Genomic DNA, 20,679 nt, shown 5'->3' with positions numbered 1-20,679 from the left:
ATTGGTTGATACATTGGGTTCATTGGAGGTTGATTTTTAAAAGTGTAAAAAGTGAATTGCTGGACCAGGTACTTTGTAAAAATAAATTACCGAAGTTGTAGATAAAAGATGTTAAATTTATGTAAGTTACTCTGTCTCAGTTACTTCATTCGAAGAATATTTTAGTCTCAAAAATTATTTGGATTTATATTTAGTATAAGTGTGAAGAAGAATCCTACTAAAAAATCTGAAGTATTGCACAGTCGCCAGTTTAATCCACATTTAAGAGATTACGTCGTAGTGAAAGACTGTTACAACCAGGTCACTTCTTGGCTGTTATTTTAATCCAGTGAACACAATATAGACCGTGTTGTCACTTTGACTTAAGTTGAGATGTACATACACAGGCAAATGGAGGAGAAAAGAGGCTTAAGAGAAGACCATGTGACCTTGTGTTCTTGTGTTGAATTACCAGTGTTACATTGTATAAATGGACTGTCGTAGAAAAGCTTTAATACGCCTGAAAAGAGATTATTGAGATGAGTGTTAATATGTAGTAAATTGTATGTCTCTTGCAATGATGGGAGACAGGAGGATAATGTGTGTAAATTTAGTCATGGTAATCCCAAGATTGTTTGGAAACTTTGTCAGTGAGTAGTTGCACATTTTGATTCTCAAGGTCACTCGTCTTGAAGTCTTGAGAGTGTAATAACCAGATTACAGGAATGTGATTTACTGCTCTCAGTTGTTGGAATACCACTGACATATGGGGCCCTGTTGCCACTGGTATGAATAATATGACGCCTTGTTTCTATTGGCTGACATATGACTGACATATGGGGCCCTGTCGCCACTGGTATGAATAATATGACTGACATATGAGGCCCTGTCGCCACTGGTATGAATAATATGACTGACATATGGGGCCCTGTTGTCACTGGTATGAATAATACAACTGACATATGGGGCCCTGTCGCCACTGGTATGAATAATATGACGCCTTGTTTCTATTGACTGACATATGACTGACATGTGGGACCCTGTCGCCACTGGTATGAATAATATGACGCCTTGTTTCTATTGACTGACATATGACTGACATGTGGGACCCTGTCGCCACTGGTATGAATAATATGACGCCTTGTTTCTATTGACTGACATATGACTGACATGTGGGACCCTGTCGCCACTGGTATGAATAATATGACGCCTTGTTTCTATTGACTGACATATGACTGACATGTGGGACCCTGTCGCCACTGGTATGAATAATATGACGCCTTGTTTCTATTGACTGACATATGACTGACATGTGGGACCCTGTCGCCACTGGTATGAATGACATGGGTTGAGTTCAGGATAAACACTGTTTGCGATTGGTTAGCTAGCTAGCCACTAGTCCACAGCGCTGATCTGTATGACTATGCTAATTCATGTAGTAGATGAAAGATTGTTGCCATAATTGTAGATCCAGTGCCATGGACAGTATTGCTAACACATCGCAAACTTTTTATTTTGAACATGCCCATGAATCATAATGTCTCGTTTCTACTGGCTGATACGTGGATCTTGTTGCCACTGTGACGTCTTAATGGCCAATTGTATGAATGACATATGGGGGCCTAAGTTTGTCAAGTTGTCACTACTAAATGATATGAATGACATGTGGGACTACATTTTTACCGCTGGTGTACATGACATTTTTACCACTAGTATTTGTTGTCATGACTACTAATGTGAATGATATGATGCCTTGTTTCTACTGAATGAAATATGAATGACATAAGGGGCCTTTATATTGGTACTGGTACAATTGCATGATATGATGTCTTGTTTTAAATCAAGTTTAAGGGGAAACGCCACTTGTATTCTTTGCAGCAGAAACCTGTGCGGCATGAGTTACAACCACTGACATTAGACTGTGGACGAACAGAACCAGTTACAAACAGGGAAAGTAAACAACTGAATTGGATTGTTAACACTTGGTACAGCGTGTTGGAACAGCAGAAACTTGTATTACACACCATGGTTTGATAAGAACTGTTTTATGGCCTCTTTATGTGTACATGAAATGCCAGGGGAACTTAACATTTGTTTGTGAAGGTGGAATATTATGAAAAGTGCCCATACAACTGTTCTTATCAAATGGTGGAATGTAATACAAGTCTCTGTACTTCCAACATGTTGTGCCAAGTGTTATTAATCCAATTCAGTTGTTTACTTTGTGACAGGTTCTGTTTGTCCATGGTCTGATGTCGGAAGTTGTAAATACCGTTGAGTATATACCCACACTGGCCAAAGTGCTATGGAGTTCTGTTTTTATGTTTATTCAAAGCAGTAAATTTGACCAAAAAAATACAATTTGTTCGCATGATTTCATGTAATGGAATGATTCTGTGCCCTTTTGCATATAGGTATCAGATCTTGCCCTACGTAAATTGTACAATTAGTCTAGTTCCTGATAGACTGTATTCCCTACTACGTTAACTTAACACTTATACTGTCTAGTCAAGCCCATGACTCAAGGCGTTAATTGTAGTTCAACCCCATGGTGAATGAAGTGCAAACAGCGCATATCAGTAGTAATCCATCACAAATTGACGAGCTGTCGTCATCTCTAATTAATATTCATTTGATACAGCTGTTTTGACTATGTCCAATGTCCAATAAGGACTCCACCTCCAGTCTGTTTAAACTAAAATCACGTGGGGCTGCAACGATGTCATCATATTTATAAGAACACTGTAGGTGGGGGGGGGGGGGGGGGGGCGCACAGGATTCTGTGTGAGAGTCACATGCTTGACTAGTTGGTATAAGTGTGACGTTAATGTAGTATTGAATACGGTCCGTCAGGAACTAGACTAATTTGTACTACTGCTAGTATGTATCCACACTGATGAAAGTAATTGCATACATTATAAATGTAAGCTACATATTGCCCTCAACACTACGCAATGATCATGTATGCAAAAACTGTCATAGAAATATTATACATGTTGAATTTTTATCTGTATTTAGTGGTAAATAAAGTGACATATATAGACTATTAAGTGCTTTATGAACACATGTGAACCAGCCTGTAATTAGTTTCTAGATAGAGTCTCGTGAACTTTAAGCAAAAAGTCCACTCAAATTCCTACGCTAATTACAAGTGTCATCAATGTATGTGTGTACAATACATAGTCACCTAATCTGTTTTGTCAGTGATGGCATAACAAACTCCAGGATGTCTAGTCTAATATATCATGTAGCCATGTCTCTATAGAACTATTTAATTCCTAAAGGGGCTCGCTCAGAAATAAATTAGAAGGTTAGATGGGTTGATCTTGAAGATCCTCGCAATATACGAAAGATAACTAGATTTAATACTTATTTCAGTGAATCAACAAAATCGATATATAAATTAAAAACTGATACAACTTGTGGAATTACTTAGATAACCCATAAAGTCAAAGACTTAAAGAAGTTTAGAAAAATAACCAATGTTTAGTAGTTAACCCTGAATTTTGATAATATAACTAGGCAAAGGCCATAAGCTCGCACAGTGATCGGCTGCCTCACGATGATATTGTAGATAGCGCCCTCAGTGTGGAGAATGTGTATAGTATATAGAACGCGCATGAGTAGTAATTGTGCCACAATGCATCCTTGGGTAAAACCACCAAAAACATTGCTTAGATTATCACATTATAGTATATAGGACGCGCAGGCGTACTAGTCATTGAACCGCTACATGGCCACATCGAGGCCGCTGCGTGAGCTATTAACTATTTCATGCTATAATAGTAATGGCTCAACACGCTTCAATAAGTGAAGTTCCCACAGTGGTTTGCTGATCCTGGTTCTCCTATCACTGGGTGATAAAGTCCTGTCCACAACATATGCTAGGGAAATTTAAATGTCGGATTGACCAATAGTTCAATATTCAAACCAAATATTATAATGAAATAACTTTTTTTTTCACACAGTCCAATTAGATACAGTAAAGTTGTGATGTGAAGATGTATGTTCAGGGACTCTGCAGGGTTCATAGTTTGTATGAAAATTCTACTCACAGAGTCAAAAGTTTTCTTGGAAATGAATTCCAAATTTTCACTCATATCTTGCCAGTATCATCAGGGGTGTACTATCTTCCAAGACACATGAAACAAGCCAATTGTAGTACACTCCTTACGATGCTGATGGCAGTGATGAGATGTCAATGAAAATTTGTGATTTGCTCAATTCAATTAGAGGGCACACTGATTACAGGTGATTAAACAGACTGACTCTTCACTGTTCGGGGTTTATCAAGAAATTTTTTGACTAAATGTTAGTAGAAATTTTCATGACGAGTTGTTATATTAAGATTGCATCGATCAGAAAATATTGTCATCAGTGACAGGCTGATCCTGTCCGCCAATGTTAATTTATTTATTTTTAATATTCATATCACGTTGGGTTACTATTTAAATCATGTGTCATGTACATGTAGCAAATAGACTTAAAATCCAGGAAGACTTACTGCCTGTTTTCCGGCGAATGCTTCTTCAATCAAAGTGAAATATTGAGTTTGTGTTCCTTAGAAGCATTTGATAAATGACATGTACCAGTATGTACGAGTCATGTGACCAACCCAAAACATCAGACTGGTGAACAAGCTAAGCACAGGTCCATGATAAAAGATTAAAATTGTTCACTTTGGGTGCTGATTTTAGGGTGTGAACCCAAAAATATATTTGATTGAATTTTAATATACATACACACAACTTGTATGTGTACTGCTACACAACATATGTTTACCAAAGACAATGTGCCCTCTAAGCCAATTTGACATGCCACTGATCTCACAAAAGTGACGCACCAAAATTTGGTGTTCCCCTATCTCTTACTTTGTGGTGACCAGTGTGCCCTCTAAGCCAATTTGGTGCCCCACTAACGCACACAATTTCTAGTAACGCACCAAAATTTGGTGCTCCCCTATCTCTTACTATGTGGTGACTCCCAAGAAAACACAGTTTTATCATTTTGACTTATAACAACAGAATTTGGCTATCGTTAGAGGGCACACTGATTACAGGTCATTAAATAGACTGACTGTTCACTATTCAGGGTTTACGATATATCAAGTAAGCCATTAAATCTAATAAAACAATTTCAAAAAACATTCCAGTTGCTGCCCAGTGCAACTTTAATACTTGCATTTCTTTTATTCACAGTGAACATATTATAAAATAAATATGAAAAGATTCTAAAGCTCATTCTATTTTCAGAATCCTGCATCATTTATTTAAATTATTAGATTGAAATATTGAAATGTAATATCAACAAAATTGATTGCATTATGGCAATATTTTAAAAGATAAACATCATTATCTAATTTTAGATTCATTCAGGCATACTTGTACTGTGGTAATAGTATAATAGTCATTTCTTGTGTGCATGTCAACATGAAAAATGTAAAACGTCTTAGAAAAATACTATAATTCAGGCTATTTATTGACGTCAGTCCACGGCATTACAATGATGATTATGACATATTTCATACGTGGTCGTTTATCAGTAACATTAAATGATTATCAGGGTAGGAAAATATATATTAATATTGAGAAACTGAGAATGATAGTAGACATCTATATATATATATATATCTCGACCTCCATTTCAAATATAAGGTATCTTATCAGTGACATTAAATCTGCACTAGCAGTAACTGGAGTTATTTTTACAGAAAATTGTTACAATACTAAAAATGTTACATTATGTTATTTGCACTGAAAATTGTTACAATACCAAAAATGTTACTTTGTATATTATGTTATTTTCACAGAAATTTGTTACAATACCAAAAATATTATTGTTATTTGCACTGAAAATTGTTACAATACTAAAAATGTTACATTATGTTCTTTTCACTGAAAATTGTTACAATACTGAAAATGTTACATTATGTTATTTTCACTGAAAATTGTTACAATACTAAAAATGTTACATTGTTTGTTATTTGCACTGAAAATTGTTACAATACCAAAAATGTTACTTTGTATATTATTTTCACAGAAAATTGTTACAATACCAAAAATATTACATTGTTATTTTCACTGAAAATTGTTACAATACTAAAAATGTTACATTATGTTCTTTTCACTGAAAATTGTTACAATACCAAAAATATTATTATTTTCACAGAAAATTGTTACAATACTAAAAATGTTACATTATGTTATTTTCACTGAAAATTGTTACAATACTAAAAATATTACATTGTTATTTTCACTGAGAATTGTTACAATACTAAGAATGTTACATTATGTTATTTTCACTGAAAATTGTTACAATACTAAAAATATTACATTGTTATTTTCACTGAGAATTGTTACAATACTAAGAATGTTACATTATGTTATTTTCACTGAAAATTGTTACAATACCAAAAATGTTACATTGTATGTTATTTTTACTGAAAATTGTTACAATATACCAAAAATGTTACATTGTATGTTATTTTTACTGAAAATTGTTACAATACTAAAAATATTACATTACATGTATGTTCTTTCACTGAAAATTGTTACAATACCAAAACTGTTACATTGAATATGTTTTAATTAGAGGTCGATTTTATCCACAAAGTAATACTGTATCAGTAATAAGTCAAAATAATGATCACATAGGGAATGGGAGGTGGGGGCTGATTTTAGGGTGTAGACACAAGAATCAGTTTGATTGGATTAATTACACTATGTTATGAGTACGGCTACACCAATATATTTTTGTCACTTTTTCATCAAAGATTTTAATTGTACAATTATTTCTCAAATTGATGATTCTATCACATTTGATGTACATTTTAGAATGACTTAAGTAAATATTCATCTTTTATTTGTAGATATCTGAACAAGACTTCCAAAGTGTGTAAAATCTGTCCTGTATTCATCTCAGAATTTTGTACATGGTGTACTTGTATACTGCAAGGTAAGATAAACCTATGTTTACAATTAATTGTTTTGGTTCTTGTCAGAAAAATCATCCCAGGTTAAAATTGTGTATTCATCTGTTGACTAAGAGGTCATGGGATCATAAAGAACTAGCCATAATTGTAACACATTGTTTTCATATAGCCTTCAGTGATTGGCTTAGATTGTGTCACATGCTACTTATTTAGAAGACAGAACTTGCTTGTACCTCGGCCTGTGATTGGCTTAGATCGCGTCACGTGCTACTCATTCATAAGACAACTTGTTTGTACCTCGGCCTGTCAAAACTATTGACAAAGGCATAATGTTGTCTGACGAAACTTTGATATTCTTTTGCAAGCTTTGATGAGGACAGCAAATTGAAGTCAATCTTTTAGCTTTAGCAGTAAATTAAAAAAGTATGTGAGTAATCGTAATATAACTGCCCCAATAAAAGCATTTGTGTATGCGGACCTGACGGTAAATGTGCCTGAGGCAACGAGGGTGGATAACATCCTGATCTGAATGCACAGACATTCAATAAGGGTTGTAATACTGAAAAGTGGCAATATACATCATCATTCAATGTCATTGATGATTATCTATCATATGGTAATTTTCATCCGATTATTTTAAAATTTGATAACATCATGTAAAAATTAGACAAGGTATTGTTTTTGCTTGTAAATGATTGCCTACAGTGGACAATTGAAAGTGTTTGTGTTATGGGCAGTAACAGGTTAAATGAACCCGGTTCCCCCAGTCATTTTACCAGGGTTCCTACCAGTGTTTTGTTAAGGGTTGTAAGTTGGTAAAATCTACCTGAGTTTCCAGTCATTTTACCATGGTTCCTACCAGTGTTTTGTTAAGGGTGGTAAGTTGGTAAAATCTACCTGAGTCCCCCATCCTGGTTACTGGGGTTCCCCACCATAATTACGGTACATGCATGGTATTGAAAATTTTGCAACTTTTACCAGATTTTCTTCCTCTGATACCGGGGTTCACAGACCTTAGCAAAAACCCTGCTTGAACTTCACCTGCCTGGTAAGCATACCGATATCAGATGTTCCTATTTGAAACAGTGGAAACTTGGACTCGCTTAGGTGTGTATTTAGGAAAACTGTTTTAAAAAATGCCTAACACCAAATTTTGGTGCATCACTAGAAATTGTGTGCATCAGTGGCGCGTCAAATTGGCTTAGAGGGTACACTGGTCACCTCATAGTAAGAGATAGGGAACACCACGTTTGGTGCACAACTAGAAACTGTATGCATTAGTGGCACATCAAATTGGCTTAGAGGGTACACTGGTCACCACATAGTAAGAGATAGGGAACACCACATTTGGTGCACAACTAGAAACTGTATGCATTAGTGGCACATCAAATTGGCTTAGAGGGTACACTGGTCACCACATAGTAAGAGATAGGGGAACACCAAATTTTGGTGTGTCACTAGAAATTGTGTGCATCAGTGGCACGTCAAATTGGCTTAGAGGGTACACTGGTCAACACATAGTAAGAGATAGGAGAACACCAAATTTGGTGTGTCACTAGAAATTGTGTGCGTCAGTGGCACATCAAATTGACTTTAATAGAGGACACACTGTGCACCATATATATCACTACAGAATGTATACTGACAAACCTAAAAATAATGTATCAAAAATATCAAGAAATACCCAAAAATATCTTTATCAGTGTCATCAGAATATCCTACCTGCTACCTACTGCTGCTTTGCTAAGTAAGGAAAGTACTATAAAAAACATCTGTTTCCTCTTTTGTCAGATGAAAAAACATCCGTCAGTTAGTTAGTTAGTTAGGATAGCTTAAGTTAAGTTAACAATGTTTGTTATAATGGAGCTTGAAAATCTAAGAATTCCAATGTAATGATGAAGCTCATCTGTGTAAAAGTTTAGTCTAAGTTAATGGATTAAACTCCGTATTGCACCAAAATGACCAACTTCTGAGAATTTGGGACAATTGTCTGATAAGTCATGCATGTGTCGTGACTTCAGAAAACACTGACGAAGCCAGGGTGGATACCTGTTGAAAGTGTGTATGTGTGTGTGGTAATATGATCGAACCCTGGCATGTGTGAGTGCAGTTTTCTGTGCAGTCGTATCTTTAACATAATAAATTGCCATATGTAGCATAAAGTATGATAAAGTGGCAATTTAGTAAAAATACTGCAAAGTGCAAGTGAAAAATATCTCCAAAGTACAAACACTAACACAAGTATGACAGAAACGCAAGTATGACAGAACTGCATGACGCGTGAGTACAAGTGTGGCGTACTTGGAGTATTTGCATGAGTGCTTGCAGTGTTGTCTGTGCCTGTACTTTCACAAGCTACACTGTAAGCATGAGTGCAAATACTCCTGAGTACCCACACTGGAATTCACGCAACATGGGGTTCTGTTATTATTTACATATGTTTATCTGAAACAGCAAATTTCCATAAAAACCATACAGCTCAATCACGAGATAGCGAACAACTGTGTCCTCATTTGCATATCATTTGCATGCAGGTATGCAATGTTTTCGGTATTGCACTACAGTGCAAATACCACTAGTATGCATGTGCACCAGTGCAAGTAATCACCGGTACATATGTAATAATGTTTCATATTGTTCTGCAATGAAAATACAAAATTGTATATGTGTGCACACCCATGCAAGTAATCACTTGTACATATGTAATAATGTTTTGGTATTGCACTGCAATGAAAATACAAAATTGTATATGTGTGCACACCCGTGCAAGTAATCACTTGTAAACATGTAATAATGTTTTGGTATTGCTCTGCAGTGCAAATACAAATAGTATATTTGTGTACACTGATGCAAGTAATCACTTGTACATGTGTAATAATGTTTTCATATTGCACTGCAATGAAAATACCACTAGTATGTGTGTGCACACTGCCGCAAGTAGTCACTGAGAGGTACATTAAATAAAAATTACATAATGTTTTCATATTGCACTGCAATGAAAATACCACTAGTATGTGTGTGCACACTGCCGCAAGTAGTCACTGAGAGGTACATTATATAAAAATTACATAATGTTTTCATATTGCACTGCAATGAAAATACCACTAGTATGTGTGTGCACACTGCCGCAAGTAGTCACTGAGAGGTACATTAAATGAAAATTACATAATGTTTCGTATTGCACTGCAATGAAAATACAAAATTGTATATGTGTGCACACCAGTGCAAGTAATCACCGGTACATATGTAATAATGTTTCGTATTACACTGCAGTGAAAATACAAAATTGTATATGTGTGCACACGGATGCAAGTAATCACTTGTACATATGTAATAATGTTTTGGTATTACTCTGCAGTGAAAATACAAATAGTATATTTGTGTACACTGATGCAAGTAGTCACTGAGAGGTACATTAAATAAAAATTACTGATACAAAAGTAGGACAAGTGTTAGTGTGAAATTTATCTTTTTAAAAATAGATGATACGGCTTCTAAGTTGCTGCACAGGTGCTGAATTCTTGGCTACTATGCAGTTAATCCCCATTGTGTCATAAAACACATTTATCTTTGCCATCAGATATGTTATTCCTAAAGTAGTAATTCAGCTGTAGCACTGACTGATTTGTTATGTTAACCTTTTTATCATGGAGATATTTGATAAAATATTGACACTTCCATGGTTGGTAGAGTTTTTGTTTAGACTTTTGATAAAGTACAAGATAGCCAAGATGGAGTCTTAATTTATTTGGGTTCCAATATAAATTATTTTTGGAAATTATTTCTGAACTTTTTTAGATTTCTTCTGCACTATTTCTCTATTGAGTTTTAAGCAAACATTATGGATAAAGCCGACTCTAAATAGTAGTAAAAATTAAAATCACTTATGTTTTGAATTCAGTATTTAGTTTTAGATTTAGGCAGGCTTTATAAAACCACCGGTAAGTCAAAAAAAAGTTTTCTCAGAAATCCATTTTGCATATAAGTCAAACTTGTCAAAAGTTATAAATAACACACCCTAGAAATTAGTAAAATCAATGTTTTCAATGACTTAGTATGTTTTTAGATGTATGTAGGCTTTATCTAGAATCGCTGGTAAATAGAAAAAAGTATTCATAAGAATTCATACCTTTTAGTTTTGTCTATGAAATCCATTTTGCTCTTACAAGTTAATTGTCAACATTTGTCTAGTATAGACAATTATGAACGTTATCAAAATAGAAACATTATTAATGTTTGATGTCCTGTACTTAATTTGAACTATCTAAGTAAATTGGTTTACACTAAGTGGCAGTAATGCATGGCTTCAAGTCGGAGAATGAATCACCATTATACACCTACAGATGTAAAATTTATCTTCATCAACAACCTACTACTAAAACTGTACACGCAGACATAATAAGAATTACAAATTAGTCTCTTTTCTGTTCATTTAGAACAACTGCAAACAAAGAGGGGAATTTAGTAAAATTAACTCTAAACTAATTTATTAACCGTTCTAATAAGACATCAAATTGTACAGGTATTTCACAGAAATTTGTTTGAAGGGGGGCTACTTTTACTCAAATTCATTTACACCCATAATAAGGGGTATCTTTTCTGTACATTCAGAATAACTGCAAACAAAGAGGGGGAATTTGGTAAAATTAACTTCTAACAAATTTATATAATACACTTATTAATAAGACCCAGAAATTGTACAGGTATTTAATACTAATTTAATTTTTTTTTTCTTTTTCTTTTTTTTTTTTTTGGTGGGGGCAAATCTGTTTAATACAGGGATACATTTACACAGACATTTTAAATATGAATTAGAAGTGAGTCTGATCTTCTGATAATATAGAATTGTTACATATGTCCATATGTACCAGTGATTAGTTGCCCTGGTGCACGCACATACTACTAGTGGTATTTTCACTGCAGTTTAATACCGAAAACATTATTGCATACCTGCATGCAAATGATATGCAAATGAGGACATGATCATTGGCTACACAACAAATCATGTGATCGCTATATGATTTTCATGGAAATTTGCCATTTCAGATAATAACAGAACCCCATGTGATGTGAGTTCTAGTGTGGGTACTCAGGGGTATTACACTCATGCTTGCAGTGTTTTCTGCTGCACTTTCACTCGTTCCGCTCATGAAAGTATGGGCGCAGAGAATACTGCAAGCACTCATGCATATACCCTGAGTACACCACACTTGCACTCACATGTCATGGGGTTCTGTCATATTCCTGCTGACCTGAAAAATACTACTTTGAAGGTGAAAGTATCAAACAAAAAGTATGGAGTATTGAAAGTGAAAATTCATGGTGTGTGAGTTTTGTGACACTTAAAGGTCAATTAAAAATGTTACAGGGACTGGCTGGAGACAATCCACCCACATAGTAGTATTAACTTAAGATAAGTAATGACAAGTACATTGTAATGACTGCAAAATTTGATCTGATCTTATCATAATGTGGATTATGTCCTTGACATTCAGTACAGCTTGTCCTCGGTCAGTGAGACTGTTTATCAACCAAACAACAAGACAGAATGCGAGAGTGCAAGTGTGGCGTACTTGGGTATTTTCATGAGTGCTTGCAGTGTTCTCCACAGCTGTACTTTCACGAGCGTAGCAAGTGAGAGTACAGGAGAAAACACTGCAAGCATGAGTACAAATACCCCTGAGTATCCACACTGGCATTCACGCGGCTTGGCATTCAGTTACTATTACATTATTATTATTATTATTATTATTATTATTATTATTAATATATATTATTAAATTTTTTATTTCAGATAAACATATATTTCTGTAAAAATGACATGATTCGATCACACACTTTCATGTAGAACAAACAATTGTATCTTCATTTGCATATCATTTGCATATGTAATAATGTTTTTGGTATTGCACCAAGTCGTATTTACATGTGTGTTATTGCCATGCCCGGAGGCAGCAGTCGCAGTAACACGTCAGCAAATGATTAGCCCTATGTAGTCAATGAGGGTCCACAGTACAATTATGCAGTTGATATCAGTACATACAAAATAGCCATTTTAGTGATGTGATGCTCCGAGGACTGTGAGAGAGTCTAACTCAGGCAAAGTTGCTAGTCTTGTCATATGCGAGGAATTGCTTGAAATTACCTCATGTATCTTTGCTTTTACCTATCATGCCAATAAATCTCTAATTATAGTCTACTTACGTAGAATTGTAGTCTGAGTTAGTGCACAAAATGGTGACATGATCTCAATATACAATGTGGTCAGGAAGATAGCTACAATTAAACACTATTCTAATGCCATATATTTTTATTATCAAAAATTGACCATGTAATATAAAGTATACTCGCTTTATACATATATTATCACAGCAAAGCAATGTTAGTGTAATATAAAGTATACTCGCTTACATGTATTATCACAGCAAAGCAATGTTAGTGTAATATAAAGTATCACTTTATACATGTATTATCACAGCAAAGCAATGTTAGTGTAATATAAAGTATACTCACTTTAATACATGTATTATCACAGCAAAGCAATGTTAGTGTAATATAAAGTATACTCACTTTATACATGTATTATCACAGCAAAGCAATGTTAGCGTAATATAAAGTATACTCACTTTATACATGTATTATCACAGCAAAGCAATGTTAGCGTAATATAAAGTATACTCACTTTATACATGTATTATCACAGCAAAGCAATGTTAGTGTAATATAAAGTATACTCACTTTATACATGTATTATCACAGCAAAGCAATGTTAGTGTAATATAAAGTATACTCACTTACATATATTCTCACAGCAAAGCAATGTTAGTGTAATATAAAGTATACTCACTTACATGTATTCTCACAGCAAAGCAATGTTAGTGTAATATAAAGTATACTCACTTACATGTATTATCACAGCAAAGCAATGTTAGTGTAATATAAAGTATACTCACTTACATGTATTATCACAGCAAAGCAATGTTAGTGTAATATAAAGTATACTCACTTACATGTATTCTCACAGCAAAGCAATGTTAGTGTAATATAAAGTATACTCACTTACATGTATTATCACAGCAAAGCAATGTTAGTGTAATATAAAGTATACTCGCTTTATACATGTATTATCACAGCAATGCAATGTTAGTGTAATATAAAGTATACTCGCTTTATACATGTATTATCACAGCAAAGCAATGTTAGTGTAATATAAAGTATACTCACTTACATGTATTATCACAGCAAAGCAATGTTAGTGTAATATAAAGTATACTCACTTTATACATGTATTATCACAGCAAAGCAATGTTAGTGTAATATAAAGTATACTCGCTTTATACATGTATTATCACAGCAAAGCAATGTTAGTGTAATATAAAGTATACTCACTTTATACATGTATTATCACAGCAAAGCAATGTTAGTGTAATATAAAGTATAGTACTCACTTACATGTATTATCACAGCAAAGCAATGTTAGTGTTTTACATTTATCGCCAAACATATAGTAATTCTTACGGGAGATAAGAACACTTTACTGTAAATTAAGACAGTTTTTCCTTCCTCGTCATATTGTGATGCATACCAATGTTAAAAGTAGTTAAGTTTGTGTAGAACAGAAGCAAATGTAAACTGAACTATCTAGGGAGTTGTGTGGGACACCTGAGGGAGTCCTAAATGATACCTATGGGAAGGCTAAAGATAGTAGGTATTGATAGAAACCATGAAATATTAACATCAACACACTTTGTGATGAACTAGTAAAGACAGGATTGCTCTATCCATTAGTCTTCATCACGGATGGTATGCTTTAAAAGTGGCAAATCTTCAGTTTATACATGTTAGAGAATAATTTTGGCTGTGTATTAAAGGGGCACAAACTAAGTTTCAATATTTTAGGGCATAATTTTGGCTGTGTATTAAAGGGACACAAACTGAGTTTCAATATTTTAGGGCATAATTTTGACTCTGTAATTAAATGAGCTCAAACTGAGTTTACATTTTGGGGAACAATTTTTGTAATACATGTATATTAAAGGGGCAAAGCTGAATTTGTACGTTTTGGGGAATAATTTTGGAAATATATTAAAGGGGCAAAGCTGAATTTGTACACTGACCATAACCTTTTTTTACATAATCTAATGGACAGTAGGTATTAAAAAACGTTCTGAAACAAATAAAATATTGGGTAGCTATTGCAATGATAGTTAAAAACATGGACGATATCAAATAAGAATTATATTTAGGGTCATATAACTCTAAATTTCCTTACTTTACCATACATTCTGTTGGCACTTTAACATCAGTTGTATTTTTCTGCTTAGGGTAAATTTGTGGTCAATATTTTATCTACTTTTCCTGTTATAAAACTGTAAAAATAAAATGCAAGCCTGGAGAAACGCATTTTATGATTATACCTTTCCACAATAATTTAGATTCCTTGTAACTTAAAACTTTTACTATAAAAGGGAAAAGAAAGAGGTTGTGGTAATTTTTTTGGAAGTTTTCCTTTGAAAGATGATAAAAGGAAATGAATTTTATATCTATCCTAAAATATTACTGTCCCCTCAGGTGTTGTTATTACTACAGTATAACCAGTGTGCCCTCTAACGATAGCTAAATGTTGTTGTTGTGTGTCAAAATGGGAAAAACTGGCATTTCTTGTGGGTCACCACATAGTAAGAGATAGGGGAACACCAAATTTTGGTGTATCACTAGAAATTGTGTGTATCAGTGGTGCATCAAATTGGCTTAGAGGGCACACTGGTCACCACATAGTAAGAGATAGGGGAACACCAAATTTGGTGTGTCACGAGAAATTGTGTGCATCAGTGGTGCATCAAATTGGCTTAGAGGGCACACTGGTCACCACATAGTAAGAGATAGGGGAACACCAAATTTTGGTGTGTCACTAGAAATTGTGTGCATCAGTGGCACGTCAAATTGGCTTAGAGGACACACTGGTCACCACATAGTAAGAGATAGGGGAACACCAATTTTGGTGCGTCAATAGAAATTGTGTGCATCAGTGGTGCATCAAATTGGCTTAGAGGGCACACTGGTCACCACATAGTAAGAGATAGGGGAACACCAATTTTGGTGCGTCAATAGAAATTGTGTGTATCAGTGGTACATCAAATTGGCTTAGAGGGCACACTGGTCACCACATAGTAAGAGATAGGGGAACACCAATTTTGGTGTGTCAATAGAAATTGTGTGCATCAGTGGCGCGTCAATTGGCTTAGAGGGCACACTGAATATAATTGATAACTAGTCACTGAATTCAGTCTAACTTTTAATCTGTAATGTTGGATTCTCTCAGTAGTATTAGGTGATGTACTATCTCAGATTGTCACATATGCTCATTTAGGAGACCTGTTGTTCTGAATGCTGGATTCTCTCATTGGTAAGGTGAGGTACTATCTCAGAATATCCTGTACGCTCATTTTAAGAGACGAATTTGTTGTTTAGATTCTTAGAATGCTAGATTCTGTCAGTTGTACGGTGTTGTACTATCTCAGATTGTCACATATGCTCATTAAGGAAACAAATTGAACATTAATATGTGTGCGAGAAAACAAACACCAAATTCAATATTGTATAGAAGTATTTACAAAATGTTCACTACATACAATATTACAACTGCCGACATCAGACCATAGAGGAATGTAACCTGTAATACAAATAGGGAAGGTAAACATATGAATTGGATTAACAACACTCTGCACAGCTATGAGAGACCACATTGTATTACTCACAGTGGTTTGATAATAACAGTTTTATGGCCTCTTTATGTGTACATGAAATGCTAGTTGAACTGGAAATTCATTCGTGAACTATGTAAAGTGGCCATAAAACTGTTGTTATCGACTGATGCAATATAATAATACAAATCTATGTACTTCCAACATGCTGTTTTTATTTTATGCATTGATGGTAATACCGGGTCTAGTCTCTATATGCACTTCGATCATCCCACAGTATAGTCAATTGGATTTCTCTAGCACAGCATTCCGTTCTTACTACCAACAGTGTTAGCTTACGCTTTTGTAGGTGTGATATAAACATGATGATATTATTACATCCTCACGTCACTTACTTTCAAACAAGCTCAGAGAGAGAGAGAAAGAGAGAGAGCGAGAGAGAGAGAAAGAGAGAGCGAGAGAGAGAGAGAGAGAGCGAGAGAGAGAGAGAGAGAGAGAGAGAGAGTGTGAGAGTGAGAGAGAGAGAGAGAGAGAGAGAGAGAGAGAGAGAGAGAGAGAGAGAGAGAGAGAGAGAGAGAGAGAGAGAGAGAGAGAGAGGGAGGGAGAGAGAGAGAGAGAGAGAGCAACTACATATATTTATTTACTAGACATAAATTGTAAATACAGTTTGTATAGAAGTAAATTGTAAATAAGAACCCTATAAAGTCTTATTGTATGACAAAGTTAGGTGGTCCCTTAGAAGGTAAAATCTACCTCAGTTCCCAGGGATCAGTTTTTGATTTCCTGTTCAATATTATGGCTAAGAAAACATATATTGTAACATAATTTCCCTTTCCAGTGCAAGGTTGTACAACTTTTGTAAAATTATAGCTTATAATTTATCTGATATTTGACAAGTTAGAACACATAACACGTGAATAATGATGATGACTTGTTTCAAATGAACAAACTTCATAAAAAATTTATAACTCCGGAAGTAAGAGTCGGCTGTTGTTTGTTTCCTGTTCAAACCCCAGAGACTGTATCTATCCGTAATATGCAACTTTTGATAAATATCAGCTAAAACCTTAATATTCATATTAACATATGTTTTGCATTGTACTAAATGCTAGATATGGTTCATTGTCCTTGCATTGCATATTTAATTTAATGAGCGTTTTTGTTAAGATCAGTGGTTATAAGTGAGATTGGTAAATTCTACCTGAGTTCCCAGTCATTTTACCTGTGTTCCCTACAAGTGTTTTTATTAAGGGTGGTAATCAGGTAAAATCTACTTGAGTTCCCCTATCATATTATCAGGGTTCCTTAAAATTACGGTACAAATACTACATGTTAATAAAGCATTACAGATTTTACTAGATTTCCTTCCTCTATTACAAGGGTTCCTTAGCAAAAAAAACTCGGCACTACCACAATTATTATCCCTGACATGGGCCTATAACAGCACAACCCTGAAAGCTCAAATATACTTTCAGTCCAACTTGGTTTGTTCTCTGAACTCAGCAAATAAAGTACGGAAGACTTTCGTGATCATCATATTCACTGGCCTGGTTGAGATATGAGCAGCCGAATGAAAAACGAATCAGTAGTTAGGGAGCCTTCTTAATTTGTACCAAATTTACAGTAAAATAGTATTTGATGTATTTATTGTGTTTTCCTAATGCAATCTAAATGAGATTTGTAGCTAATTTTATAAAGTGTGAATTACTTGTAATTTACAGTATGATTGACCCTTTATATCTGTAACTATATTGGGTTGATCTTTCCAACAAAGTCATTTCTAGGTAACAGTAAGCCTTATTAGATTTAGAAAATCTAATTTGGTGGCAAGTCTCCCAAGTGACCAATTATTGTGTAATTTGGGTGAACTGGATTCTATTTTTAGAAATAACACATTAAATGATATATTGAATCATTTATATATCCTCCACCTCGCTTTTATGGGTTTAATTTTAGTCGGGATTTGTATCGTGTTATTATTGGAAACGTCCTCGAGAGTTAAGTACGTATAATTGGAATTTTTTCACTTCTAGACACTCTTTGTGTATGTGTATACACATGTATTCATCCTTAATCAAAGTTTTGATGATAGGCTTGGCCTTGATCCAAGCAAATCTACTATATCAACTAATAATATAGATGTATTATTTAGATCTTATGTTCCAACTTTTCATGATTGGTCAGGAAGCAATCTATACAACTTACAAGTAACATAGGGAGTCTAGTCAATTTTGGGCGGGAAGAAATCTATACAACTTACAAGTAACATAGGGAGTCTAGTCAATTCGGGCAGGAAGAAAGCTATGCAACTTATTACAAGTAACATAGGGAGTCTAGTCAATTTTGGGCGGGAAGAAAGCTATGCAACTTACAAGTAACATAGGGAGTCTAGTCAATTTTGGGCGGGAAGAAATCTATACAACTTACAAGTAACATAGGGAGTCTAGTCAATTTGAGCAGGAAGAAAGCTATGCAACTTATTACAAGTAACATAGGGAGTCTAGTCAATTTTGGGCGGGAAGAAATCTATACAACTTACAAGTAACATAGGGAGTCTAGTCAATTCTGTTGCTGGGAGTGCAAGTATAACTTTATGCTGCACTAGCTTGCAACTGGAATGGTTTTTGTGTTTTAAATGTTTTGTGAGGTGCAATAACTTACTCTTAGGCCAAATAAAAAAAGTTGTTTGGTTCCGGTTTATACCCAACCCCACCGAGTTTTTACGCCAACTCTAAACTTTTTTTTTTTCGTTTTCGAGAAAAATAACCATACAATTGCGAAAATTGTGAAGTCTCACAAGAAACAGTGGGTGCGAAAACTGACATCAACTTAAAACGACAATATAAAACTTTTCTTCCAATCTGAAATGGCTGTACATCTAATAGGAAGAAATAAACAACACAGAGACCATTTGGAAAACAATGGAAAACCTGTACTAGACACTCAAACATTGGAACCACCCAATTTTATTTTACGCCTTAATATTGCACACCATGAAAATTATTACTTCACCTGTGGCTAAACATATTTAGTGTAGCTGTACATGCGATAAATCAAATCAAATTGATTTTTGGGTCCGCACCCAAAAATCAGTGCCTTCAATGTGATCATGATTTCAACCTGTTTGTGTACTGCTTATGGATAATATCAACCATTGATTAATATAATATGTACAATGTCTAATTATTGGTATTTTAATCCCACCCTTAATTAGGCATATGAAGTACAAATTATGTCTTATGTGCTGTACTCCATGTGTCTTATCTGCATGTCTCAGGAGGGATACAAGGCATGCACAAGATCTTGAACGCTCTATGCGAGACCACAAAACTTATAAAGATGCTTTTTTTCATCAAAATCTATCATTTTTATGACTCTTTTTGTGTACCAGCATGTGCTTGAACCTGTAACACAACTGGTGGCCAAAAACAGTATGAATCTACAAGCTGTTGTTCAAGTAAGACGCAAAATCAATTTTTGCATCAAAATGTGCAGGGTCAAAACTTTTTATAACAAGAGAGACACGCAAGACAACAAACAATACCTACAAAGTAACCACATAACTGTATAACAGTGATAGAGTGTGATTTGACATGTTAATCATACCGCCAGGGTTGCACATAAAGAACTTTGTCTGTGCTAGATTTCATAGCCTCTAGGGACAATCTTTAATTTCCTATTTTACTTAGCAATATTTCTCACTACCCCCACTTTATAGAAATAATGATATTACAATGAAGCCTATAGCTCTCGGCATATTGGACATTGTAACAGTACATGGACAAGCTTTTTAGCTTTTGTGTGTTTAAGTGGTTTTCAGAATGAAATTTAAACATTGTTTTCATGGTATTTAAGACCTTAAAGAGACCGCATTTTTCATTTTATTTTTGCATTTCTGTTTTAGCTTAACTGAGCCATAGGTTAAATTGTGCCAAAGGCATTGTCTGTTACTGTCTATCAGATGTGTCTGTCTGTCTGTCTGTCATATCTATCAGTCTCTCTATTTGTCTGTCAGATCTGTCTGTACAGCTGTCTATCGTGTGTGTGTGTGTGTGTGTGTGTGTG

The 20,679-nt window shown here is 34.7% G+C and overlaps 1 protein-coding gene across 1 annotated transcript in view; it reads left to right on the top strand.

Annotated features, from left to right (window-relative positions):
* LOC144452865 (excitatory amino acid transporter-like) overlaps window positions 1-20,679 on the top strand; it is a 127,665-nt gene that overhangs the window by 43,729 nt on the left and 63,257 nt on the right. The window contains exon 3 of the mRNA XM_078144054.1: window positions 6,848-6,933. The gene's annotated coding sequence lies outside the window, so the exon portion shown is untranslated. The remainder of the gene's footprint in view (window positions 1-6,847; window positions 6,934-20,679) is intronic.

Source organism: Glandiceps talaboti, chromosome 23 (assembly GCF_964340395.1).
Source record: "Glandiceps talaboti chromosome 23, keGlaTala1.1, whole genome shotgun sequence".
NCBI classification, from domain to species: domain Eukaryota; kingdom Metazoa; phylum Hemichordata; class Enteropneusta; family Spengelidae; genus Glandiceps; species Glandiceps talaboti.
Note: the sequence above shows the minus strand (reverse complement) of the source record. Positions and strands in the feature narration are given on the sequence as shown.